A 27954-nucleotide genomic window follows, 5' to 3' on the forward strand; every position below is an offset into this window, starting at 1 on the left:
TCATCGCAGGGCACCACCCACCCACACACACACAAAAAACAAACGTACACCCCTAGGGTTAATTTATCTTAGTCCATCCACCATGTTTTTGAGAGGTGGGAGGAAACCCCAAATCCTGGAGAAAACCCACACAGAAATGAGCAGAACGTTCACAGAAACTCTACACAGATAGTAACCCGGGCTCAGGGTAACTCACCGGGGACCCTGGAGCTGCAAGCTGGCAATGCTATCTGCTGCGCCACCATAACCAATTATATTATTTGTTCATTATGAATTCTCTCAATTTCACATTTTATTGCTGGCATTGTTGAACTGCACCAGGAGGTGGAACTGTTACACAGGTCACTGATCAAGGCTAAAGTTACAGTTCCACATTATGCATTTTCCAGACTGTGGTCACAGTAAGTAGTATGCTCAGAGAGTAAGGCAGCGTTTCTCTTTTCTAAAACGAATTAACTACACCCACATTATTATTGTTGTTTTTTTTTGTGTGTGGGTTATAAACTAGTGCCAATTTGTGATACTGAAGCTACCTGGAGGTACTCCACAAAGCAAGCTAATAAAAGCAGGGCTTATTTGAAATTGCCTCACTTGATTTAGGGTAACAGGCCAATTCAGGCATAGTGAGTTTCAGCTAATTCAAGCCAGAATTTGCCAATGGAGGCTATTGCGTGCACACACTCAACATACAAGCTAGATGTCGACCGATAGATGAGTTTTGCTGATTAATCGGCACTGATAACCAATTGCTGGAACTATCTGTTATCATCAAACATTCCTGGTTGCGTCCGTTGCAGGAGTGGCCGAGAAGGGTCTGCTCTCATTATATAGTATGAGAATGGTCTCTAGAGGCAAAACACTAATGCCTCGTGGTGGCTGTTTTGATATGAGAGACTACACTCTGCAGGGAGCGGTATATTTCAGATGTAGATTTAAAACATTGACAACAATAAGGAGTTATTTGGAGTGCTAATATTTAATATGGTGATAGTTTGTTTATATCGCTATGGTAATGACCTAACTACGTGCATGTGCGTGGCTATGGTCCATCTTAAAAATTATATATGCATCAATGTTTACGTACTACATCCACACATCAGATTGTTGGTTATTTGATCGATTCATCAATCCATACTGATGGATCATTACACCCCTAGGAATAAACCATTATTTATGCTTACAACACAAAACATATCCTGAAATCAAATGAGAAAAAAAAAACTAAGGATGAAATGATCAACTTTCCTTTAGTACTGAACCAAAACCAGCAATACAGTAAAATACAAAATGCACAACTGATCTTTTCAGAGATACAAAGCCCTTGCTGTGACTATGTCCATTTAACTACAATCATATGCATTTGGCTGCAGACACAGTAATACCCTCAGAAACCAATGTCTGTCTTTCAGGTTGTCGTTTTCACAGTCAGAGATGTACACAGTTGTTGCCCTTGTTGACTACCCCTCCCAACCTGGGAGGTGCATGTAAACTTATATATGTTTGTCTTTTTTTTTTTTTGATGATATAAAGCATCTAATAAACTTCAGTTAATTTAATTCAATAAAATGTTATTTGTATAGTGCTTTTAACAATAGATATCACAAAACAGCTTTACAGAAATATAATTTAGGATATAAATTTTAAACTCATATATTTACAAATTTATCTATAATGATCAAGCCAGAGGTGACGATGACTAGGAAAATCTTCCTGAGACGATATGAGGAAGAAACCTTAAGAGGAACCAGACTCAAAAGGGAACCCATCCTTATCTGGGTGACCATGAATAGCGCAATTATAAATAATTCCCTTCTATAACTGTGTACTATATGGTCCAAAAATGCAATTGTGTAAATAGTAAATTCATTATAGTTTTCACATGCTTTCTATTCTGTTGAAGTGATCTAGTGTCATACCAAGCTTATGACTTTGATAGGATACCCGACTAAAATATCTCCATACCTATACTGAACTGATACCATGGCAATAACCTAAAATTGGAAAAGTAAGTGAATCATAGATGACAGAACACATGGAACTTAAAATTCTTCATTTATTAATTAAAAAACCCTGAAAACTCTCACTTGACCAGCATGTTCCATGCTTTTTGAGCATTTCCTTCCCTTTACTTAAAACAAATAAATTAAATAAAATCACATGCCACCACACAGGCCTATGGTGAGCAACTTTCAGGCTATGCTAGCCTAGCCTAGCCTAGCCTACAGGTGTACCGACCTCGGTGTTTGCTATCTGCAGAGGCGGAGCGGGAACGTGAACTGTTGAAACTTCAAGAAATAAATAAATATTTCAGTCATACAGACTGGTATAAAAATACAGTGGTTGCAGACACTTGGGGGCTTATTATCAAAAAAAAAAAAAAAAAGAAGTGAGAATTAAAGCAATAAAAATTAAAATTAAAGAACTAGATTTGAAAATAATATTTTATTTTAATAAATGACTTTGTCCTAACCACAACCTAAACACATGAGTCAAATCCACACGTTTTACCATGCTCTAGTTTAAGTCCACTTTGAGTTTTATGAATCATTTTCTTAGATAAGTGAATTTAATTAAACTTGCCCATATCTGCTTACTGGGGGTGATATGCCCCCCTCAATGTCTATGGTGGTTACAGACCTGACTCAATACAAGTGCCAGATGTTACCCCACACAGAGAACGGAACGTTACGTGACTGATCGCCTGGTCATTAAGTATTATTGAGCCAATATTAACAATTAAACCTGTATTCTATTGTACAGGTAATTGTAAAGTAAATTTCCATGACTTCTCCACAACTTTCTGGGTTTATTGATTTTTCCAAAACTTTTCCAGATCTGCGGCATGAGACCATTCAGTGCTTTATAAGTCAATAATAGTATTTTATAATCACTTCAAAATTTAACTGGGAACCAATGCAGTGTGGATAAGATCGGGGTGATGTGATCATATCTTCCGATTCTAGTTAGGACTCTATCAGCTGCATTGTGGTCTAACTGGAGCTTGTTTATGCACCTACTGGAACATTCAGACAGTAAGACATTACAATAATCCAACATAGTGGTTAAAAAATAAAAAATTTTTTTTAAATGAACTTGTTTTTCTGCAACGTGGTGAAATTCATATATATATATATATATATATATATATATATATATATATATATATATATATATATATATATATATATATATAAGCAATATTTCTGAGATGAAAGATATAATCAATATAATTTTACAAATGAAAGACAGGTGTCAGTAATCCCACCAAGGTCTTTTTCTGCTTCACATGATGGAAAAAAAAAGCCATCAGAATGTATGTAATCAGAAAGCTTACTTCTAGCTGCATGTGGTCCTAGTACAAGTACTTCTGTCTTATCAGAATTAAATATGAGGAAAGTTAACACACATCCAGTGTCTAATACCCTTTACACATTGCTCAACTTTATTAAGCTGGTGTCTCTCACCTGGCATTGCTGAAACATATAGCACTGTGAAAAAGTATTTGCCCCATCCTTATTTCTTCTGTTTGTGTATCGCATACGAAATTGTTTCAGAAATTAAATAAAAATCTAGGCAACCCGAGTAAACACAAAACATAGTTTTTAAATAATAATGTTATTTATTAAAGCAAAAAAGTTATCCAATACCAACTGAGCCTGTGTGAAAATGCATTTGCTCCCGTAGATGCCAACTCCCCAAATCTACGAAGCTGCATTCAAAATGGGGTTCAGCTGGACTAGACGCAATCGGGCATGATTACTGCAAACCCTGTTCAATCAAATCAACACTTAAATAAAACTTTTCAACAACATGAAGTGGATTAAAAGGTCTTAGTAGCACACTATGCCAAAGTTGAAAGAAATTACAGAAATGGTGAGGAAGAAGGTGATTAAAATACATCAGTCTGGGAAGGGTTATAAAGCTTTTCAAAAGATTTCAAAGGCTATGGGACTCCAAAAGACCACAGTGAGAACCATCATCTCCAAATGGAAAAAACTTGGCACAATAGTGAACCTTCCCAGAAGTGGCCAATCTTCCAAAATTCCTCCGAGAGCACAGCGACGACTCTTCCAACATGTCACAAAAGAGCCAAGGACATCATCAAAGGAAATACAGGTCTCTCTTGCATCAATAAAGATTAGGGATGCACCGAAATGAAAATTCTTCGCCGAAGCCGAAAATGATGAAAAACTTGTCCGAAAGCCAAAGGCTGAATACCGAACACGGTTTTTCCATTTATTTTGCCATTTTTTTCCACCACTGCATAAATTAAATAGTCAGAATGTGCTTTTTTCTCTTTTGTCTTGCTTTTCAAAGAGAAAAATCAATTACAAAAACAACAATTTCAAAATATTAATTTAACACTGAACATTTTTTTTTTCCATTACAGCAGGCATAGTCTACCAACAAGGCACAATATAACTTTAAATAAATAAATGAGTAAAATAAAAATATTTTTATGTGGTCATCTTTGAGCCCCCCTTGAATAGCATTAAAAAAGTGCATTGACGAGTGTAAAAAATGTTTCTATATGGCTGATTATATAGGGGATATATACTGCTCGCGTCCCTGTACACCTCGCGGAGTATTATAGTAGATATAGTATAGTTAGATACGTTGTTAATGTTACGTTCCTTGATAGATTTAGTTAGTTTAAACTATAGATTAGTTTTAGTCCCCGCTGGTTTTTCTGCTCCCAGTCCATAGTACTAGTTCATGTTTCTTGTTTTGTGTTGTGATCCTGTTTTCTGTGACAGCGACTTTGTTTCCTGCTTTGCCCCGTTTATGCCTGTTTGCCGATCGCCCGACCCTTAATCTGTCTTGACAACGTTTTTTGGATTACGATTTGGATTTGTCTGCCTGTCATTATATAAATACGTCTTTACCTGCTTCCGTACTCTACTCCCTTACGTCTCGTGACGTGACCGAATACACCGGAACAGAAACAAAAGAAACGCACGTGTCCACAGTAAACTTCCGTCAACATCCGAAGAGCACGTAGCTCGTGCATACGCACACCCCCTCATCGAGGTCGTGACATTTGCGCATCTCACTCTGGTTGCTAGGCTATTTGGTCGCGTCATCAAACACGTCATCGTTCGGTCAAATTTATTCGGCCTTTTCACTTATTCGGCCAAACACGGAAAATGCTTTTTCTTTTTTTTTTTTTTGCTATTTACGGCTGAATAATTTCGGTTGCCGAACATTCGTTGCATCCCTAATAAAGCTGCAAGATGCAAGTTCATGACTCCACTATCAGAAAGACACTGGGCAAAAATGGCATCCATGGAATACTGTCAAGAAGCTAAATGAAAGTTTTGGAGTGGCCTAGTTAAAATCCTTGCTCGAACCAATTGAGATGCTATGACAGGCAGTTCATGCTCGAAAACCCTTCAGTGTGATTGAACTAAAGCAGGTCTGCAGAGAATAGTGGGCCAAAATTCCACCACAGTGCTGGGCAAATACTTTTTCACAGGACTGTAGGTAAGGGATCTAGTATACAATTTGATGATTTGATGAGGATATTACTGAAATTCAAGTGGTTTTATTGTCGTTTCATTCATATACAGTACAGTAGGTACAGTACACAGTGAAACGAAACAATGTTCCTCTAGGACCATGGTGCTACATAAATCACATTAACCACATGAGACGACAAAGAACTAAATAAGCTCTACACACATTCTACATAAAGTGCATGTGCAGACGTGTGCTAAAAACACAGGGCAGTACAGTAACTACTAAAACAGGACAATAGGCACAGTAGGTGACAGTGTAGTGCCGAATAGTACACAGTTTTAGTGTGGAAGTGTCTGATATAACAGGTAGTGCAGAAGATAGGTGCCAAGGAGTAACAATACAATATAAAAATGGTATATATGTAAAGAGAACATGCTACGACTGAGTATTCAGCAAATATGGACATAGCAGTTATTGTGGTAGCAGCCAGGTAAAGTGTATAATAGTGACAATAAATTAAATACTATATATTTTTTTATAAATAAAGTAGCAGCAAAAATACAAGAGTGAATGCAGGAATGTGCAAATATTGCAATGGGAGTGGGATGGTGTTCCAGTTCAGAGAGTGTGCGTGCGTGTGTATGAGACAGTAGAGTCTCTGAGTCTTGAGGAGTCTCATGGGTTGGCGGAAGAAGCTGTTACACAGTCTGGCCGTGAGGGCCGAATGCATCGATATATTTTTCCAGACGGCAGGAGGGTGAAGAGTGTGTGTGTGAGGGGTCCTGCACAATGCTGGTGGCTTTGCGGATGCAGCGTGTGGTGTAAATGTCTGTGATGCAGGGGAGAGACTCCCCGGTGATCTTCTCAGCTGTCTTCACTATGTGTACAGTGCAGGGTCTTGCGATCCAATGAGGTGCAATTTCCGAACCAGACAGTGATGCAGCTGCTCAGTATGCTCTCAATAGTTCCTCTGTAGAACGTGGTGAGGATGGGAGGTGGGCTTTCTTCAGCCTTCACAGAAAGCAGAGACGCTGCTGGGCTTTCTTGGCAATGGAGCTGGTGTTGAGGGACCAGGTGAGATTCTCCGTCAGGTGAACACCAAGGAATTTGATGATCTTGATGATCTCCACGAAGGAGCCATCGATGTTCAGCGGAGAGTGGTCTGTCCACATTCAGAGACAGGTTGTTGGCTCTGTACCATTCCATTAGCCGCTGTACCTCCTCTCTGTATGCTGACTCGTTGTTCTTGCTGATGAGACTAGGGTTGCAACTAACGATTATTTTCATAATCGATTAGATGGCCGATTATTTTTTCGATTAATCGGATGGGGCGGGGCAAACTTTCAGTACCTTTTTTTTTGTTTATTTAAAATAAAATCCACAAACTGAGTGATACAAATATAAACTTTAGACTAAAATTTTACACAACTGTGTGTCCAAAACAGAAAAGAACCCAATACACACACACACCAGAATATATATTATTAATTTAGGATTGTAGTTTAATTTGGTGCTTTTTGTGCATCCATAAAAAAATAATGCATAAATACTTGTATACAATATAAACTAAAATAAATGTATATATATATATATATATATATATATATATATATATATATATATATATATATATATATATATATATATATATATATATATATATATAAAATTTATTTTATAGTATTTATGCATTATTTTTTATGATGCACAAAAAGCACTGAATTAAACTACAGTCCTAAATTAATAATAAAATCTCACTTTTACAGCACCTTGTGGCTTCTGTTACTCACTGTCTCTAGACATTATTTTACTTCTGTTTAATTTTGATCATAATGTTTTAATTAGACATTACGGATGTCTACACCGTGCGTGATCAGCAACGCGGCCTCGTTACTAACAGATCACTTCCGATATAATAAACGACAGAATTTACACTGCAAGCGCGCAAATATAGCATATAATGACAAACTTAAATTAAACTAAACCTTTTAAGCAGCTTGCACTTGGGATGTCACGATACCAAAAATCTAGTAGTCGGTACCGATACCACCAAAAGTACACGATACTCGATACCACAGTCGATACCACGGTTTGGTATAAAAAAAAAAAAAATTTACATCAAAAACTCTCCTGGAGAACATCCTCCTCTGGCTGATACTGGCAAAGAGAGAGAGAGAGAGACAGGGTGGGGGTATTTTAGTTCAAACACTGTCTGACAATGAGTGGAGGCTACAGTGGTGGTGCACTCCTACGCACACGCACACACACAGACACACGCGCACACCTTATACTCTGAATGCAAGCATTAATTTAAATTCACTGATATGGTGGCAGGCCAAAAAGATTTATTAAAACTATTAACATTTGAATAATTATTAGTGACATTAGGCTACATTTTGCTGACAGGACATGGGCTGAATGGTGATGCATGGTGGCCCATTAGGAGGTAGTTTATAACATTACAATGTGTTAGCGTCGTTAACAAATAACTGTCTATCGCAAACATTACATGGAGCATAAAGTTAGCTGGTTTCACGGCAACAATGCAGCTGCCTCAAACAAACATAATATAGGACCGTCTTTCAGGTGTTTCCTCGCTTTGTTTGAAATGAACGATAGCATCGATTGCACACCGGAAACCGATACTACCTTTCCTCTCTCTTCCTCTCAATGAGTCGGGGCGGAGCTAAACTTGTTAAGCTAAGCTAATCTTCTGTAGTTTTTCCCGTGTACTTGTAGGCATTCCTCTTCTTCTTTACCACTTGTGGACTGACTAAAGCACTTGCGTGTAATTGCAACCTCCATTAGAATCGATTCCAATGCTAGTGCAGAAAAACAAGTACTGTCATGTTTTAAGAATGTTGGTACCGACTTGGTACCGAAATATCGGTTCTCGTTACATCCCTAGCTTGCACCAGTTCCCCCTGCCCCTTGCACACAGTGGGACATTTTGGATATAAACATAAATGTCCTCATGTATCAATGTTTGATCTCCACGGTGTTTAATATAAAATGCCCCCCTGCCTTAGAGGATTTTCTTCCTCAGTCACGTGATGATTTCACCTCCTTCTGATGGTGACTGAGGTCGTGTTGGGAATAAAAGTTAACACTGACAAACTGAAGAAAGTCATTGTCGGTGATTCTGGGTGTCTGCTAATGCTAGCATGCGTATGACATCATGTGCTGTCGACTAGGAAGCAGCTTATACTTCCGGTTAATAAAAAAAAAACGCTAGTGATATATTTGAGATGATATTACCTTTCTAAAATCCACACACTAGACGGTAGAGTACACAGGGCATAGTATAAGTGTATAGTACTTCATTTGGGACACAACTTTAGTATTTACTCTCCAAAGCGTGTTTTCGGAAGAGAAGTAATCTAATGAGTAAACATACCCCGTGCCGCGCGCAGACCAACTAATCGATAAGGAGATTCGTTGACAACGATATTCATAATCGATTATTATTGATTTTATCGAAAGGTGTTGCAGCTCTAGATGAGACCCACCACAGTCGTCTCATCTGCGAACTTGTCGTGATTGGAGCCGTGCATTGCCACACAGTCGGGAGTCAGCAGACTGAACAGCAATGGACTGAGCTCACAGACCTGGGGGCGCCAGTGCTCAGTGCGGTGGTGCTGGAGATGCTGTTCCCGATCTGGACTGATTGAGGTCTCCCAGTCAAGAAGTCCAGGATCTAGTTGCAGATGAAGGTGTTCAGGCCCAGTAGGTTCAGATTCCAATCAGGTGCTGAGGAATGATTGTCTTGAATGCTGAACTGAAGTCTATGAACAGCATTCAAACGTAGGTGTCCTTGTCCAGGTGGGTGAGGGCCAGATGTAGGGTGGTGGCGATGGCATCATCTGTTAAGCGGTTGGTGCGATACGCAAACTGCAGCGGGTCCAGTGAGTAGGGCAGCGGGTCCAGTAAGTAGGGCAGCAGGGTCTTGATGTGCCTCATGACGAGCCTTTCGAAGCACTTCATGATGATGGATGTGAGTGCAACAGGACGGTAGTCATAGAGGCAGGACACTGGAGACTTCTTCAGGCCGGGGACAATGTTGGTAGCCTTGAAGCACGTTGGAACGATGGTGCTGCTCAGGGAGATGTTGAAGATGTCAGTGAAAACATCTGCTAGCTGATCTGCACATCATCTGAGCACTCTGCCAGGAATGTTGTCTAGTCCAGCAGCCTTCCGTGGGTTGACTCTGCGTAGAGTTTTCCTCACATCAGCCATGGTTAGACATAGCCCCTGGTCGTTAGGAGGAGGGGTGGTCTTTCTTGCTGCCATATCATTCTGCGACTCAAACCAAGCGTATAAGTTGTTCAGCACATCTGGAAGGGAGGAATCACTATCACAGGTAGCTGGTGATGTCCTGTAGTTGCTGATTGCCTGAATGCCCTAGCACATGTGCCATGTGTCGCCTCTATCCGAGAAGTGACTGGATTTTCTGGGCGTGTGCGCGCTTTGCCTCTCTGATGGCCTGGGACCGTTTGGCCCTCGCTGTTTTAAGGGCCGCCTTGTCACCTGCCCTGAATGCGGAGTCTCAGGTCGTCAGTAGTGCTCGCACCTCCGCAGTCATCCACAGCTTATGGTTGGAGCATGTGGTGATGGTCTTGGAGACGGTGACGTCATCAATGCACTTGCTGATGTAGCTGGTCACTGACGCCGTGAATTCCTCAAAGTTGGTGGAGTTGCTACCAGTTGCAGCCTCCGTGAACATTCCAGTCCCAGTCAGTGTGCTCAAAACAGTCTTGAAGAGCAGAGATGGCTCCTGCTGGCCAAGCTTTCAAAGTGGTCTCTTACGTAATATGCTGCTTTCTTTAATGACATACAAACATTTTTCTGTAACATTTAATTTTGTGCTAAAAAACTAATGTTTGTTAATCCAAAATGTTTTTTGTACTGACTTGATGTAGATGGCATAAAAAAAAAAAAATCTACAAAGTTTGTACTAAAAAAAAAAATAGGGTGCCAAAAAGTAGTTTATATGTTTAGTAAAAAACTAAAACAGTGGCATTAACCGGTAGCCGTATGACCAGTGCTTAAAAAACCCACACGCAGACTAACAGAGCTTAAAACAGTCAAATGGAAATGGTATCGTGTTATTTCTCTCTCTCCTGTCGAGTTTATGTCTCTCAATGGTTACAGTGCCAGCATGAGTCACTGCCATTCCAATGGTCTTCACTCATACTGCTAAATCAACTGTAAGCATAAGCACATCAACTGTACATTGACATACCACAACCATTATCTGCAATATAAAAGTAAACACAGTCTTTTGTTTTCATTCTTCTATTATTACGCATAGGAGAACCTTTCCTTATTTTCTATCCTAAGGCTTTTTTATTAAAAAAAAACAAAAACATGCCATTGGTTTCATAAGCATTCAAACCAGTTTACCAACATAATGTTACTACCACCATGCTTCACTGTGGGAATGGTGTTCTCAGGGTGATGTACAAGGTTGGGTTTCCAGCTAACGTAGAGCTTTTTGTTAAGGTCACAAATTTATATTAGGGCTGCAACTAACGACCATTTTAATAATCGATCAGTTGGCTGATTATTTTTTGGATTAATGGGATGTGGGCAAACTTTCAGTGCCTTTATTTTTTGTTTATAAATGTAATATTAATTATTATATAAAATCCACAAACTGAGTGTTACAAATATAAACTTCAAACTAAAACTTTACACAACTGTTTGTCCAAAACAGAAAAGAACCCAAAACACACACACGAATATCTATTATTAATTTAGGACTGTAGTTAATTCTGTACTTTTTGTGCATCCATAAACATAATGCATAAATACTATAAAATAAATTATATATACACAGTATCTCACAAAAGTAAGGGGGAAAAAAAAAAAACATTTTTGTAAATATTTGATAATAATCTGCCACCTCATTCACAGACTGAAAGGGTGACAGTTCTAATAGATTGACTATTGTTAACATACAGTATCTCACAAAAGTGAGTACACCCTTACATTTTTGTAAATATTTGAATATATATTTTCATGTGACAACACTGAAGAAATGACACTTTGCTACAATGTGAAGTAGTGAGTGTACAGCTTGTGTAACTGTAAATTTGCTGTCCCCTCAAAATAACTCAACACACAGCCATTAATGTCTAAACCGCTGGCAAAAAAGTACACCCCTAAGTGAAAATGTCCAAATTGGGCCCAATTAGCCATTTTCCCTCCCCGGTGTATTGCGACTTGTAAGTGTTACAAGGTCTCAGGTGTGAATGCGGAGCAGGTGTGTTAAATTTGGTGTCATCGCCCTCACACTGGTCACTGGAAGTTCAACATGGCACCTCACGGCAAAGAACTCTCTGAGGATCTGAAAAAAAGAATTGTTGCTCTACATAAAGATGGCCTAGGCTATAAGAAGATTGCCAAGACCATGACACTGAGCTGCAGCTCGGTGGCCAAGACCATACAGCGGTTTAACAGGACAGGTCCCCCCCAGAACAGGCCTCGCCATGGTCGACCAAAGAAGTTGAGTGCACGTGCTCAGCGTCATATCCAGAGGTTGTCTTTGGGAAATAGACGTATGAGTGCTGCCAGCACTGGGGAGCTACAGTTCATTGAGGGAACCATGAATGCCAACATGTACTGTGACATACTGAAGCAGAGCATGATCCCAGCATGTATTGCAGCATGATAGCAACCCCAAACACACCTCCAAGACGACCACTGCCTTGCTAAAGAAGCTGAGGGTGAAGGTGATGGACTGGCCAAGCATGTCTCCAGACCTAAACCCTATTGTGCATCTTAGGGGCATCCTCAAACGGAAGGTGGAGGAGCACAAGGTCTCTAACATCCACCAGGTCCGTGATGTCGTCATGGAGGAGTGGAAGAGGACTCCAGTGGCAACCTGTGAAGCTCTGGTGAACTCCATGCCCAAGAGGGTTAAGGCAGTGCTGGAAAATAATGGTGGCCACACAAAATATTCACACTTTGGGCCCAATTTGGACATTTTCACTTAGGGGTGTACTCAGTTTTGTTGCCAGCGGTTTTAATTTATATTTTGGTCTAATCAGACTAGATAACCTTTTTCCACATTTGTGGAGTCTCCAAAATACCACTGGGCAAGCTCATTTCCTTTTTTCACCACTATTTCATAAAACTCAGTTTTATGGCTGCCCAGGCTATGTTTGCCCTGTGAACAGCTTCTACCATCTGAGCTATGGATCGCTCTAGGTCTCGGCTGGTTTTCTAACCAATTCCCCCAGATTTTCACACAAGACCTAAACGTGGATAAAGAGAACATAAGAAAACAAATAAGAAAAATATCATACTTGGTCACTTATTTATTGAGAGGAATACGTATGTGAACCTTTGCTTTCAGTAGCTAGTGTGACCCCTTGTGCAGCAATATCTGCAACTAAACAATTCCAGAAGAGGTCGGCAGGTAGTGGATTTTATCAGTCACAACTTAGTTATTGATACCGATAACTAAGTTGGGTAATACCTACCGATAACCAATAAATCAACCAATAGTTTTTAAGACTGATAATATTGCTGAACTTTATTACATAAATAATAGTACTGACTGCACCATGTACTGTACTTTTTAAAAAATGAATAATATTAATATAAACTATTAATAAATATTAAAGTAAATAAAAGATATACATCCAAACTGAACCAAAAAGTAACACTCAAAATAACAAATAAAAAATAGAGACACCCAAAATGAATTAAAAAAACACTTCAAACAAGAGTAAAATTAATTCAGTAATAGTTTTTATTTTGCCTCTAGAGGCCGTTTTCGTACTGTATAATGACAGCGGACCTTTCTCACCTGCTCAAGCAACGGGTGCAACCGGGAAAAACTATCAGTGTGGATTTTTGCCGATAACGGTTCCAGCAATCAGCTATCGGTGCCGATTAATCTGCAAAACCTATCAATCAGTCTACCTCTAATTTCCAGGTGATCAGTCCTGCACATCAGCTTCAACTATGGGATGTTGGTGGGTTTCCTCACACAAACTACTGCTTCAGGTCCTTCCACAACACCTCTATTAGATTAAGGTCAGGACTTTGACTTGGCCATTCAAAAACATTAATTTTATACTTCTTCAACCATTCTTTGGTAGAATGACTTGTGTGCTTAGAGTCGTTGTCTTGCTGCATGACCCAGTTTCTCTTGACATTCAGTTCACAGACACATGGCCTGACATTTTCCTTTAGATTTCACTGGTATAATTCAGAATTCATTGTTCCATCAATGATGGCAAGCGGTCCTGACCCAGATGCAGTAAAACAGGCCCAAACCACAATACAACCACCATCATGTTTCAAATATGGAATAAGGTTCTTATGTCGAATACAGTTCTTTCCCACCTCCAAACATAATACTTCTCATTTAAACCAAAAAGTTCTATTTTGGTCTCATCCATCCACAAAACAGTTTGCAATAGCCTTCTGGCTTGTCCACGTGGTCATTAGCAAATTGCAGATGGGCAGCAATGTTTGTTTTGGAGAGCAGTGGCTTTCTTCCCTGTAACCCTGCCATGCACAACATGGTTGTTCAGTGTTCTCCTGATTGTGGACTCATGAATATTAGACAATGTGAGAGAGGCCTTAAGTTGCTCAGAAGCAACCCTGGGTTCCTTTGTGACCTGATTAAATGTCTTGCTCTTGGAGTGATCTTTGTTGGTTGATCACTCCTAGGGAAGGTAACAATGGCCTAGAATTTTTTCACTTGTACATAATCTGTATGACTGTGGATTAGTGGAGTCCAAACTCTTTAGAGGTGGATTTGTAACCTTCTCCAGCCTGATGAGCATCAACAAATCTTTTTCTGTGGTCCAGAAATCTCCTTTGTGCCATGATATACTTCCACAATGGTGTGAAGTTCAGACTTTTATGGACCCCTGTTCTATAAACAAAACAGGGAGCTCATTCAAGCCCGATTGATTGAAAACACCTGACTAATTTAATCTTCAAATTAAATTATAACTCTAGAGGCTCACATACTTTTGTCACTCACAGATATGTAATATTGGATCATCTTCTCCAATAAATAAATGACAAAGTATAATATAGCAACAAGCAGTGATGACGGGTCCAAGCACTACGGTGCCATGGCTACCTGGTGGGTGTATTATAACAATGCGTAGTGAAGCGAGTGCTGTAGAGTAAAACACTAAAGAATACAAAGAAGAGTATTAAAGTTTGATGCATTACCATGGTAACACAAGGACATCAAGAATCATTTTCCGTGTTTTGACCAAGTTTGAAGCAGTTCCGGTAAAAATAAGACTATTTAAAAGCACGTTTTAAATGACACTTCCTGCTGCCACTTGGTGGGGCTATGACCATGACTCTCAATAGTCACATCCATGTGATCAGACCCCAGTACCAAACATACAGCTCAAGTTTCATCTAAATTACTCACTGCATGCAGAAGATGAGACACTTCCTGTTTCCCATTTTTTGCCATAAATTTATTGCCTCACCATGCCAAAATTGATGAAAAATCCCTTTGCAATTTAGCATCTGCAATTTTGTCGCATAATGTTGACCAAGTTTGATGACAATCACATGAATCCCCTAGGAGGAGTATATATAAATGCAGAGCCTGCAATTTAAAAAAAAAAAAACACATTCAATTCAAATTGGCTGACTTCCTTCTGGGCGACGCTAACGACTGTCATTTTGAATGTTGTCCAGCTTGATGAGTTCAACATATGTACCAACTTTGGCGCCACGCGCAGACCAACTAATCGATAATGAGATCCATTGACAACGATTTTCATAATCGATTATTATCGATTAGTTGTTGCAGCTCTAGTTATAACACTTCCTGTTTCCCTTTTCTTACCATAAATTCATTTCAACACCACGGCCAAACTGTTCGAGATACCAAAAATCTGCTTGCAATTTAGCATTCTCAATGTCTTGACTTCATGCTGACCGAGTTTGGTGGCAATTGGATGAATTCCCTAGGAGGAGTATATCAAATTCCAGAGCAGGCATTTTTTAAACATCCCTAAATAGCTGACATCCTGTTGGGTGGAGATGATGACATACAGCGCGGATGTTGATGAGATCTGTATGTGTACCGAGTATGTATGTTTCATACATAGGTGCTAGTATGTATCTAAGAGTTCAGATTGTGTTCAAGGGGGCACTGTAGAGCCCCCATGCCACGCCAGTGTACCAGCTTTGGCCCAGTCCTAACGACCTTACATTTATTTTAAAAAAAATAAAAAAAAATTAAAAAAAAGGTTTTGAGCATGTTAAGGGCCCCAAAAGCTCTCAAAACCTTGAAGAAGAAGAGAAAAATCCTAAAAAAAAAAACAATAGGGCCTTCGCACTTTCAGTGCTTGGGTCCTAATAATGACGAGGGGTCCCAATTTCCCAGCCAGAGCAAACTGGCATGCATGTCTCAGTTTTAAAGCGTGGTGCTAATATTGATTTGTGTAGACAGATGATTGTGTGATTGTCTTGACATTATTCTAGTTTGAATAATTCAGGTAAAAAACGGAAGTGCTATTCAAAGTATGTAAAAAAGGCACTCTGTATCAACACATCTACACTGCGCGTGATCAGCAACGCGGCCTCGTTACTAACACATCACTTCCGTTATAATAAACAACAGAATTTACACTGCAAGCGCGCAAATACAGCATATAATGATGATAATCTTAAATAAAACTAAACCTTTTAAGTCCCAGTTTCCCCTGACCCTTGTACACAGTGGACCATTTTGGATAAAAACATAAGTTTGTGCTCATGCATCACTGTCGTGCTTCTCTGCTACACAAACTCTGCTTTATAAAGATTGATTTTCTCCACGGTGTTTAATATAAAATGCTACCCTGCCTTAGAAGACTTGGAGGTCTCACACTTTCTTCCTCAGTCACTTGACGATTACGCCTCCGTCTGATGGTGACTGAGATCAAGTTGGTAGTACAAGGTAACACTGACAAACACTAAACTGAAGAATGTTGTTGTTGTTGATTCTTGGTATCTGCTAAAGCTAGCGGCGTCACATTACATGTGTATGACGTCATGCGCCATCGAATAGGAAACGACTTATACTTCCAGGTAGTAAAAAAACACTAGTGATATATTTGAGATGATATTACCTTTCTAAAATTCATACGCTCGACGGAAGAGTACACAGTGCATAGAGTAAGTGTATAGTACGTCATTTGGGACACAACTTTAGTATTTACTCTCTGAAGCGTATTTTCAGAACAGAAGTAACGTAGTGAGTAAACGCACCCCGTGCAAACCAACTAATCGATAATGACATTCGTTGACAACGATTTTCAGAATCAATTATTATCGATTTTATTGATTAGTTGTTGCAGCTCTAGTAATATTGTTGGGGCATTAAGCAGGCCCGTCACAGCAAATACTTTTATTGGACGATATATCGTCTTAGAAATAACTGCGAGAAATGATATCAGGCTCATAGGCCAGTTCCAGTGTTAATTTTCACACTGTTTTCAGTCGTAGATTTTGTCGTGTCAATATTGCATCATGTAAATTTATTAATTTGTCAATTTCACTCTGACTAAAATGGCATTGAATATTAGTCAGTTGCATTTTAGTTAATTAAATTAAAAGTTGATTAAAAGTAAACCAAATATGTATTAAACGCATTTAAGTTGATACAAAACAAGACAAAGCGACACTTTTTCTTCCAGTGTGTTGATTATTTATCCTGTCGCTCTGCGATGAAACGGGCCATCCAATTAGTTTTGAGCTTTAGATCACGTATCTGTTGCAGCAAAGAGCAAGATAGGTGGCGCTGTAGCACAGCAAACGGTTCTGAAAACAGTGTAAACACAGAAGAGGAGTATTCTGGAAGAGACAAGAAGATGGATATTGAGTGCTTATCATTTGCCAAGTTTGCAGTCACTTTTTGTGCATTTCTATTATCGACAAACTGAAAGTGCATAAAAAAAAGTTTGCGATATTTGCTGTCTCCCGCCAGTTTCCATCCAATTGACCTGGTACTGATAAAATGGTGTGCGCATCAGTTACTTATGCATTAAAAAGTGCAATTTGCTCAGCTCGCTCTGTCTCTCTCACACACACATGATCGTACCATGGAGATATAAACAAACCACCGTCACATGCCGTAGTATAAAGTATATTTATCACTAAAATACTTCACTTGTTTGAATGCAAACAACTTTTTCCCATAATGTTACAGTTGGACTTTTTGTAGCAGATACTCAGTATGTCATTTTTTGTTTATCTTTATTCTTGTTGAAACATGTCAGTAATAAATATAACGGGATAGTAAGAACTGAACTTTCACTTCAATTATCAAAGTGGGCTGGTCTCGGGCATTAAACTTGGGTTTTGTCCCACTACTGTGTTATTGCATTATATTTCACATTATTTAATTCATACTAAAACAGTTTGATGGTGCTATTCAAAAAAAAATAATAATAATTTTGCTTCCCTTTCTGGGTAGAGTACATAAAATAAGAAAAGTTTGTTTCTGTGCTTAACAGTTTTGTTGTGGTGCTATGCGCCAAAATTTAAGTGATTCTTCTCAGTGGTCAGAGATGATGGGCCAATCAGCTAAATAGTGGGTTGTGCTACCTAGTGTGCAGGCGTAAAATGCATTCTCGGTCAGCGTCACCTATCATGCAGGCGTGAATTAGCTGAAGGCAACCAATCGTTTCACGTTCGGTGTGAAAGCACCATTCGTCGATGATTCCCTTCGCTTTATCACATCATGCTCAGTGTGAAAAGACCTTAAGGCTTGTGCCAAGATATCTGAACCTGGAGAGAACTGCTCTCTGAGGAAAAAGGAGTTAACACTTGAACTCTCATGAGATAACATCATGCTGAGTGGAGATGAGAAGATCACACCTCACTACATTGCTTCCTTTTTCCTCTCTCCACACACCCTTCTCTCTCTCAGTGTTGAGATCACCTTAAACTCACACAAGGTCTATATGCATTACATAATATATGTTTAATGTCATGAAGTTGACTATACATGTTTAGTATCATTCAAAAAGTCTCAAGTGCATCTGGAAATATGGTCTCATTCCCTCAGCAGCAGTTCAAATCACTATCAAGATCTAGAGAAAAATATTGCATACCCTCCCCAGGTCCCTCACAGAAATTACCTCCTATAGGTAAATAAATTACATCTTTCCACAGACACCAAAGCAATCCCAAATGCCAACTGGACAAAATTCCAATTTAAACCACAACCACCACCATTTGGTGGATCTACACAGTATCTGGCTATTTAGGGGAGAGCTGGCCAAAGATTCGGGGAACCTGTACACAGATCTCCCTCACAACTGTTGTGTGTAGTTTCACTGCTAGGTAAACATCTCTAATTCTCTTGTTTGTATTTTATGTGATGCTTATTCATTACTGATTACTGCCTGTTCTCTTTTGAATTGGATTAAGAATTATTATCTAAGTTACCTGATTAATAAATTATGTTTGAATTTATTCTGATCTACCCTGAAATTATTGTCTCTAGCAGATTATGTTAAGTCCTTGTTACAGCAAATCTGCGACCAGGTTAATATAGGCTAAAATCCAGGTTTAGGTGGAGCATTGGGGCATGCCAACTGAGATTTTACAATCCAGGCTAACAACTTGGCTTTAGTTAAGTGTATTTAGACTGTAAAGTCTAAAAGGAATTTCTGTTTAGAACAACATAGTGTTAATTGACCAATCTAAAAAGGGCGGGCCTTAACCTCTGATTATTGTAATATTATACTAGTTAAGTGTACATGGTAAACCATGGTTACACAAGTTACTATTATAGAGAAGTGAAAATGGTCAACTTGTTCAGATAGTAGTGGTCATGACATCTGACTAGAGATGTCTAATTAAGTGTGTACAGATCTGTGGGGACTAAACAAAGTACTTTTTAGAAAAGGGCAAGCATGGGCAGCCATCTAAATATTATTAGACAATTGCCTTTGTCTAATGACCAAGACTGGCGAGTTTGTGACCGTGAGATCCATGTACATGGCCGATGCGAGTCACAGAGTGAAACGGAATCCGAATGTACATTTGCACAACGCAAGTGTTAAATAGGATAATCAAATGTTTAAATAAATTTAATGATGGAAATTAGAATGTAATCTCTCTTAGAATCATTCAAAATTGGAGTCAGATAGTAACAGAGGATCATATTTAATGTTGACAAACTGATATTTTAAATGTTGATATTACATAAAGGAAAGACATTAACACGTGAGAAGCCTTCTGTCATTGGACCATACTAAACTACATTTTCTGAGATTTTAACAGAGGTGTATGTATTGCACATCATAAAAGACAATCTTTGCATCCGATCATTTTAATTGTAGGAGAAAACTGGTTAATTTTGAGATTTTTTCCGCTATTTTCATCTTCCGGGTTTAAAATCTCATCCCGTCACAAGTCACAGGCAGTGACCTGGCAATGTACTATAGTACATCTATAATGTGTCGGTGTCTCATAATTATTCATGAGCCTACGTGTTCTTATCCTATGAGAAGATGCTGTCTCTTAATTATTCATGACAGCACGTGGTGCCTTCCTATAGATGTAGTAGATGATGCGTTCAAATGGGTCGCAGGTGTTTGTTTCAGTGGTGTAAGAGTTTGAGTGTGTTTTCTCGGGAGAGCTATGAGAATTGGAGAAAGGTGGACTTCGGACTTGCTCATGAAAGCAGTTTGCGCGTACACAACGATGCAGTACTCAGTCCCGATGACTTTTCCACCCCTTCAAATGAGATGTGTGTCTAATTTTAACCACAACAGTTTTACATGCCTTTTGAGCTAATTAAACTGCTTAAAGCTCCACAGGCCATCGTCTGCAAAACTATACAAGAGAGTCCGCGTTGAAGGGAAGAGCCTTCCCCCTTTTATTCGTGAAAAGATATAGCCTATTAGCTAGCTACCATTCTGACACTCCTCCCATCCGTGTTGCCACCGGCTCGAGGAAAACAATATAAAATATATTATAAAACTATACATACAATATACATCATATATAAAATTAAAGCTTCGCAGACTAGGGATGTCACAAGAACCGATACTTCGGTACCAACATTCTTAAAACGTGATGGTACTTGTTTATCAGCAGTAGCGTAGCTACCGGTAGTAATGAAGGTACCAAGGTTGCAATTCTTCCGGAACTGTAGGGGGCAGCAAATACGCGCAAGTGTTTTTTAGTCGGTCCACAAGTGGTGAAGAAGAAGAATGCCGACAAGCATACGTGAAAAACTACAGAAGACAGTGACAAGTTTAGCTCCGTCTGACTCGTTGAGAGGCAAAGAGAGCAAAGCTAGCACCGGTTGCCGGTGTGCAACCGATGCTATTGTTCATTTCAAACAAAGTGAAACGCCTTGAATTTGGCGAAGCACCTGAAAGACGGTCCCTACATTATGTTTGTTTGAGGCAGCTGGCGTTGTGGCCGTGAAACCAGCTAACGTTATGCTCCATATAATGTTTGCGATAGCCTGTTATTGTTAACGATCCTAACGCATTGCAACGTTATAAACTACCTCCAAACGGGCGACCGTGCATCGCCATTCAGCCTGTGTCCTGTCTGCTAATTGTAGCCTAATGTCACTAATAATTATTCAAATGTTAATGGTTTTAATAAATCTTTTTGGCCTGCCACCATATCAGTGAATTTAAACTAATGCTTGCATTCAGAGTATAAGGGGTGTGTGTGTGCGCGCATTAAGGAGTGCACCTTAGCACTTGTTATTAGCACTTAGCACTGTTTTATTAGTCATTGTCAGACAGTGTTTGATAACTAAAATATCTCTCTCTCTCTCTATTTGCTAGTTTTAGCCAGAGGAGGATGTCCTCCAGGAGTTTTTAATTTTACTTTTATTTATTTATTTTTTTAAACCGCACCGTGGTATCGACTTTGGTATCAAGTACTTTTGGTGGTATAGATTTTTGGTGGCCCTGTGTGTGCGGAGTTTGCATGTTCTCCCCGTGCTGTGGAGGTTTCCTCCGGGTACTCCGGTTTCCTCCCTCAATCCAAAGACATGCATGGTAGGCTGATTGGCATGTCCAAAGTGTCCGTAGTGTATGAATGGGTGTGTATGTGAGTGTGCACTGCGATGGATTGGCGCCCTGTCCAGGGTGTACCCCGCCTTGTGCCCGATGGTCCCGGGGATAGGCTCCAGGTTTCCCCGTGACCCTGAAGGAAGGATAAGCGCTATAGAAAATGGATGGATGGACATCCCTACCGCAGACCGTCGCGTGCAAAATTACGCAACGAGTGTCTGTGTTGAAGAGAAGAGCCTTCGCCTCTTTATTCGTGAAAAGCTCAAGCCTATTAGCTAGCTACCATTCCGACACTCCTCCCATCCGCGCTGCCTCCGGTTTTGTTTTGTTTTCCTCCATAGTCACGCCAGGGGCTAATAGTTCAAATAGAGAGGGCAGAGAACCTGCACTGCTATCTATTGTGTCTCCATTTAGCCCTGGGGATTCAGGAGAAGTCCTCTGCCTCATCTGCAAACTTTGTCACTATCCATCTTTACTGTAAGTGGTCTGAAGGCTCGCCCCCTCACTTCTTTGCACAGCCATCCATGCCCATTTAAGTTGCATTTTTCAAAAACATTGAGTGGTAGACTTGAATTGAAAGAGCGAGGTTTCATGACCCTTTAAGTTCACCTGTGCATTTACATCATTTTTTACAGGTGTAATATTACATTTATGTTTTGTATATGTCTCATTAATCTCATAAGTGTATAGATAGCATCTGAGTCAGTTCATTAACATGCTAGTAAAGCACTTCTGTTTACAGGTGATCAATCACTGTTCAGCTTCAGCTCACGCAGCTTAAGCAGGTCAATCTCGGACATTATTGCCTACGACTGGATTATTGGAAACACTAGAACTATTCTTTCTAGATTTATCTTCTTCAAAAAATAGTGCATTGTCAATACCATACATGTCATTTGTGCCAATACATCATACGATAAGTTGATAATGATCGTTACAGGCCTAACATTAGCAAAAAAAATATGGAGATACAATGTTTGTATGTGGGGTCAGATTCAGTGACAATGGAATGCACAGGGGCCTGTTACAGTGCTAAAAATGTTCTTCCCCATCATTAAGCAGAAACATCTTTGCATCAGCTTACAGCATAATTACAGTGCCCTCCATTAATATTGGCACCCTTGGTAAATATGAGCAAAGAAGGCTGTGAAAAATTGTCTTAACTGTTTAACCTTTTGATCTTTTATTTAATAAAAATTCACAAAAATACTCTGCACTCATGGTTATCAAACAACTGCAAACATAACAGGTTTATCAAAAAAAAATTAAATACAGGTGTGCAACCCTATGAATTCATATGAGAAAAATATATTTGAAGTATATTCCCATTGATATTTTACATTTTTTAGTACACCTGGGTGATCAGGAATAGGAAATTGTTCAACCATGACTTCCTGTTTCATAGAGGTATAAATATGAGGATGTGGCTATAAGAAAATAGCAAAAAACATTGAAAATGCCCATTTCCACCATCAGGACAATAATTAAGACGTTCCAGTCAAGTGGAAAATTTATGAATCAACCTGGAATTGGACGTGCATCTATTGTCTCAATGCACTGGGACGAGGATGGTTCGAGCAGCCAAAAAATCTCCAAGGATCACAGATGGAGAATTGCAGTTGGTTAGTTGCATCTTGGGTAGGGCTGGGTATTGTGACCAATTTGGCGATTCGATAAGATTCTTATTTATATAGTTTCCATTCGATTTTGATTCGATTCAATATCGATTAGTTATCAAGATTTCATTTAAAATGTTAGTTTTACAGACATGGAATCTATATGTTAATATAAATGCTGGTAACTAAAACTCTTCTACTTAGGTATATTACTGAAATACACATTTACATTAACAATAGAGCCCACACAATTATGTTTAATTACTTTCTACTTTTACTTTGAGTAACAAACATTGTAACAAGAAATCATAAATATGTGCAACAATGCACACAAGGTAAGCACAATCTGCACAATGCACATTACATTGTAAGTGAAAAAAACATTGTAAATGTGCAACAGTGAAATTCATTAACAACTTAAGACACGCTTAAGAAATAAAACCCTTTTCAAAATTCAAAACATGAAAGATGGCGACATCTTCAGGACAAGAGGCAAACGACAGATAACATTCACATCCTCTCAAGTAAAGCACTCATTAATAATTGATTCGGGATTTCCCGAATTGATATGGTTTGTTAAATTGAAGATCTTAATCAGTGAATCAATTTTTTTTTTACCCAGCCCTAATCTTGGGGTCAGAAACTCTACAAAACTACAAAGTTACCTACATCACAAGTTTTTTTGGAAGGGTTTCAAGAAAAGTGCCTCTACTCTCATCCAAAAACAAACTCGAGTGTTCAGTTTGCCAGTCACTACTGGAACTTCGGTTTCCAGGAACTGGTATTGGGTTCTACGGTCAGATGAAACCCAAATAGAGCTTTTTGGCAATAAACACCAGAAGTCGATTTGGTGCACACAGAGAGGTAGCCATACAGAAAAGTACCTCATGTCCACGGTTAAATATGGTGGTGGCTCTAATGTTTTGGGGCAGTTTTTCTGGCATAATGGACAATCACATATCAACCGATATTACATGAAAACATGAAAGCTTAAAATGGGCCGTGGTTGGATCTTCCAGCAGAACAATGATCCAAAACATACATCAAAATCAACACAAATATGATTTACTGACCACAAAAAATCAAGGTCCTGCCATGGCCATCCCAGTCCCCTGACTTGAAACCAACAGAAAACCTCTGGGTGAACTGAAGAGGAGAGTCCACCAGCGTGGACCTCCAAATTTGAAGGATCCGGAGAGATTCTGTATGGAGGCATGGTCTCAGATCCCTTTCCATGTATTCTCCAACTTCATCAGGCATTATAGGAGAAGACTCGGAGCTGTTATCTTGGCAAAAGTGTGCCAATAATTGTTGCACACCTAAATTTAACAAAGTGCCCTCCCCCCATAATCGTGCATTTTGTTTGATATCCATGACAGCAGAGTATTTTTTAAAAATTCACTAACTTTTTTAATTTTAAAGAATACAGACAATTTTTCACAGCCTTCTTTGCTCATATTTATCAAGGCTGCCAATATTAGTGGAAGGCACTGTATGTCATTTTAATACATTTGGTAGAAGGTGTTTAGAAAGTGAAACATCGTATGGTCATTCAAAAGAGTATAGTACAGATGTTCACGGTGGTCAAACAAGCTTACATACTGGATAACATGCAACATGTACTTCCTTTCTATTTTATGCAGTAAAATATCAAGAGGACCTGTATTAAAACATTAAAGATTACAACAGCAATTTATTATACTGAAAACCAGGGAGAAAGTCAGTATGCCAGTGTGGCAAGTTAGTGCTACGAAGATAAATATCATTGTCACATAGCCTAATCCCTTTTGAATGGTAGTGCTCAACAGCAGCAGCACACAGAACGAACCTATTTTGTCCGGTGAAATATTTGATCAGTCAGTAAATAAATGTGCAGTGCTGATAACGTGAATCAGGGTTGGGCTAGATGGTGTAAAACAAAGCAACAATTGTGTTAGAAGTGCTGCATAAAATAGATGAAAGAAGGGGAGAAAAAAAACTTAGACAGTTATGAATTCTATGATGGCAATAGCATGTATCAGCCTGTCAGCTGAGAGAAAGACAGACAGAAGGAGACTGGGAGTGAGAGGGGGAGAGAGAGAGAAAATAAAGCTTGTCTCACTACTACCCATCCTTTTCCATGTGTTAGCTTTTAGCCATAGACAATGATTTTGGGGATTGGCGGTAATCAGAGATATCTCCGATAGCCAATGCCTTTGACAACATGTCAAGACGATTTTTGGCTCGTTATCCCACTGTTAACAAACCAACGGCCCGCGGGTGGGCCATCGCACTGTTAAGCACAAAACTATGCTATGTACACAGTTGCTATGTGTCCGTAGGTACTTATGCAGTATATCTTTGGAATGTTAAGATTCTTGTGATTTGATTGATACAAACCGTTTCAAGATCCAATCACAACAGCAGCTACAATCAACGTCTATGTCAGACCACCAACATACAAACAAACAATTACAAAATTGAGACAACTCACCTGGGACGCCTCGCAGCAGTCCATTGATCGATAACATCCCGACAAAAGCAGTCGTTATATTGGCAAAGGTCCATACGATTCAATCAAGTAAATATTTAGTCCAAAAACACATTATTACATCAAAAAATACCCATGGACTGTTGCTGCATCATATCAAATTACCAACAGATGTGCCACATCTTTCACGTTCTCCGTAATAACGATAGTTCACATATAAACATTACTGATGTCTTGATACCAAAATGGCCACTGCACTCTGACCTTTCGATTGACACCTCATTTGAGCCAATAGGCGCTTCCATGTCCTGTCCATAGCCTTCAACATCCAGTGAGAATCTGCAATGAAATGAAGTGCCTTCCCATTTTCCTTCATGAGAAGCTTGAGCTGATTGCAACAGATTGTGGATGACTGGCACATGATATAGCCAGTGAAGTTCTAAAAAATATGGTCTGATGCTTTTGTGGGAAGTTTCAACACTTCAACTTAAAAGCTGGCTAACCAATGCCAAGTGTTTTGTGTGTCCGTACATAATAAGTGAAAAGTACAGCTTTGAGACTGTGACTAACTTTTGGAAGGTGAAATGTCGAAATGGAGGAAGAAAACAAAAATACTAGCTCCAATACGTGCTGGAAGAATGTACTCTGCATGAAAGCGACAAGTCTGCAGATGATGTTTTAAAAGTAAATAGTGATACATCATATATGCAATGTTTTTGGAGGGAGACATTACTCTCGACAAGTAAGCATTATAATAATAAAATATATTATAAAAATTGCACATATAATTAATATATTATATAATAAATGAGTAAATAAATTAGCAAACAATAACTATTGCCCTGCCCTGCCCGTCCACAGGCTGATGATAGGATGATCTGACTATGGAGAAGATCACCCAACACTAATGTGTAAAGAGCTTTTAGCTCTGACATACCATACTGGGGGAAGAAAAAAAATTCACACTTGTTGAAAGACTGACAACATGGGTGGTTAAAGACTGGAACAGTGAAGGTTTATACGACAGCTATATGCTAACCTGGGCCTCAGACATCTGAGCCTGCACCACTGTTACTTAAAGTTTATGAGTGCAAATACCAAACGACCAAATATGAAATCCCAGGCCATATCTGGAAGCCTGGTGGCAGAGATTACTGATGAGTAAGTTTGCAGAGCAAGTCATCACATGAAAGTACAAATAAGCTGAGGGCAGGGTTGCACTTTGAAACTGTGCTATTCATAAAACAGCACAGATAAAGTACCTGTTTAGATCAGCAGTACAGACTGAGCTTTTATTAGAGAGGTCAAAATAGCAGTTAAAAATAGGGGTTATATATGACTTAGTGATAGTTAATATCTCCTACACAGAGATGTATTCAAGGGGAATATTATAATCAGGAAGGGGCTATGTCTTTCATTCCTTGAAAAGCAGTCAACAGCTGAGGACTGTTAGTAGCCCTGTCTAGTAGCTGCCCAATACATGAGACATGTCTCTCACACACACAAATGAGAGAACATGAGCTACATCACTAAAACACCTACTATGACTTCAAAAGAGGCAAAAATTGTACTCACATTATTGTGTGCATGTATTTCTCAAAAGTATTCCAATCTTATCCATACCTGAGTGTCCTAGCAAGTATACCAAGGCCAGTAATAGGAGTGTAAAAGAGAATGGTGTGTGTGTGTGTGTGTGTGTGTGAGTGAGAGAGAGAGAGAGAGAGAGAGAGAGAGAGAGAGAGAGAGAGAGAGAGAGAGAAAATGCAATGCAGTGGGAGGGACAATGAAGCCAGGGTACATTAACCCACTCTTAACCAAAACCTGTCTACTTATACACTTGTTTCTTTATGTTTCAGCTAAGTCACATATTTTTTCTTTTAGTAATACATAAAACATTGTAATAGACAATTACAACATATACTCATACTCAAAATTATAGGTAAAAAGGCAATTTTACAGACAAACTAATGGATTCTGCAGTAACTAAAGACCATTTAAATATAGACATTAGGTAGGAGGGTATAAGAATAATATACATAGCTCCAATGCTAGCTATGTTTAACCCTTGCCATAGAACCACATGGGAGCATATAGCTTAACTATTTTAAGTTTAAGGATCAACATGCATGGCAGTGTAAACGTGCTGAAACTAAACAGCCGTAAGCATGCTCAGTCCTGCTGTTAAAAAACTAGAGAGGTATTGGCTTCATTCCTTCTCTCAGATACTTTCTTTCCTTTATTTTGCTACCCTGAAGGGGTGATTAATAATTATACTGTTCAACAAAGTCTCCATAGTGACCGAATACAGATAAAGATTACACCCAATCATGAGCGACTGAGCAGGAAAATATCAAATATGGAGATCATGTCAATG

At 39.1% G+C, this 27954-nt stretch overlaps 1 protein-coding gene across 4 annotated transcripts in view; it reads right to left on the minus strand.

Moving 5' to 3' along the window:
• pxnb (paxillin b) overlaps nucleotides 1-27954 on the minus strand; it is a 59017-nt gene that overhangs the window by 19639 nt on the left and 11424 nt on the right. The window contains exon 1 of one of the 4 annotated variants that reach the window (XM_053680254.1): nucleotides 27204-27308. The exons of the other annotated variants lie outside the window; for them this stretch is intronic. The gene's annotated coding sequence lies outside the window, so the exon portion shown is untranslated. Of the gene's footprint in view, nucleotides 1-27203; nucleotides 27309-27954 lie in introns of those variants that run through there. 4 annotated transcript variants of the gene reach the window in all.

The sequence above is a fragment of the Ictalurus punctatus genome, chromosome 5 (assembly GCF_001660625.3).
Source record: "Ictalurus punctatus breed USDA103 chromosome 5, Coco_2.0, whole genome shotgun sequence".
In the NCBI taxonomy this organism is placed as follows: Eukaryota; Metazoa; Chordata; class Actinopteri; order Siluriformes; family Ictaluridae; genus Ictalurus; species Ictalurus punctatus.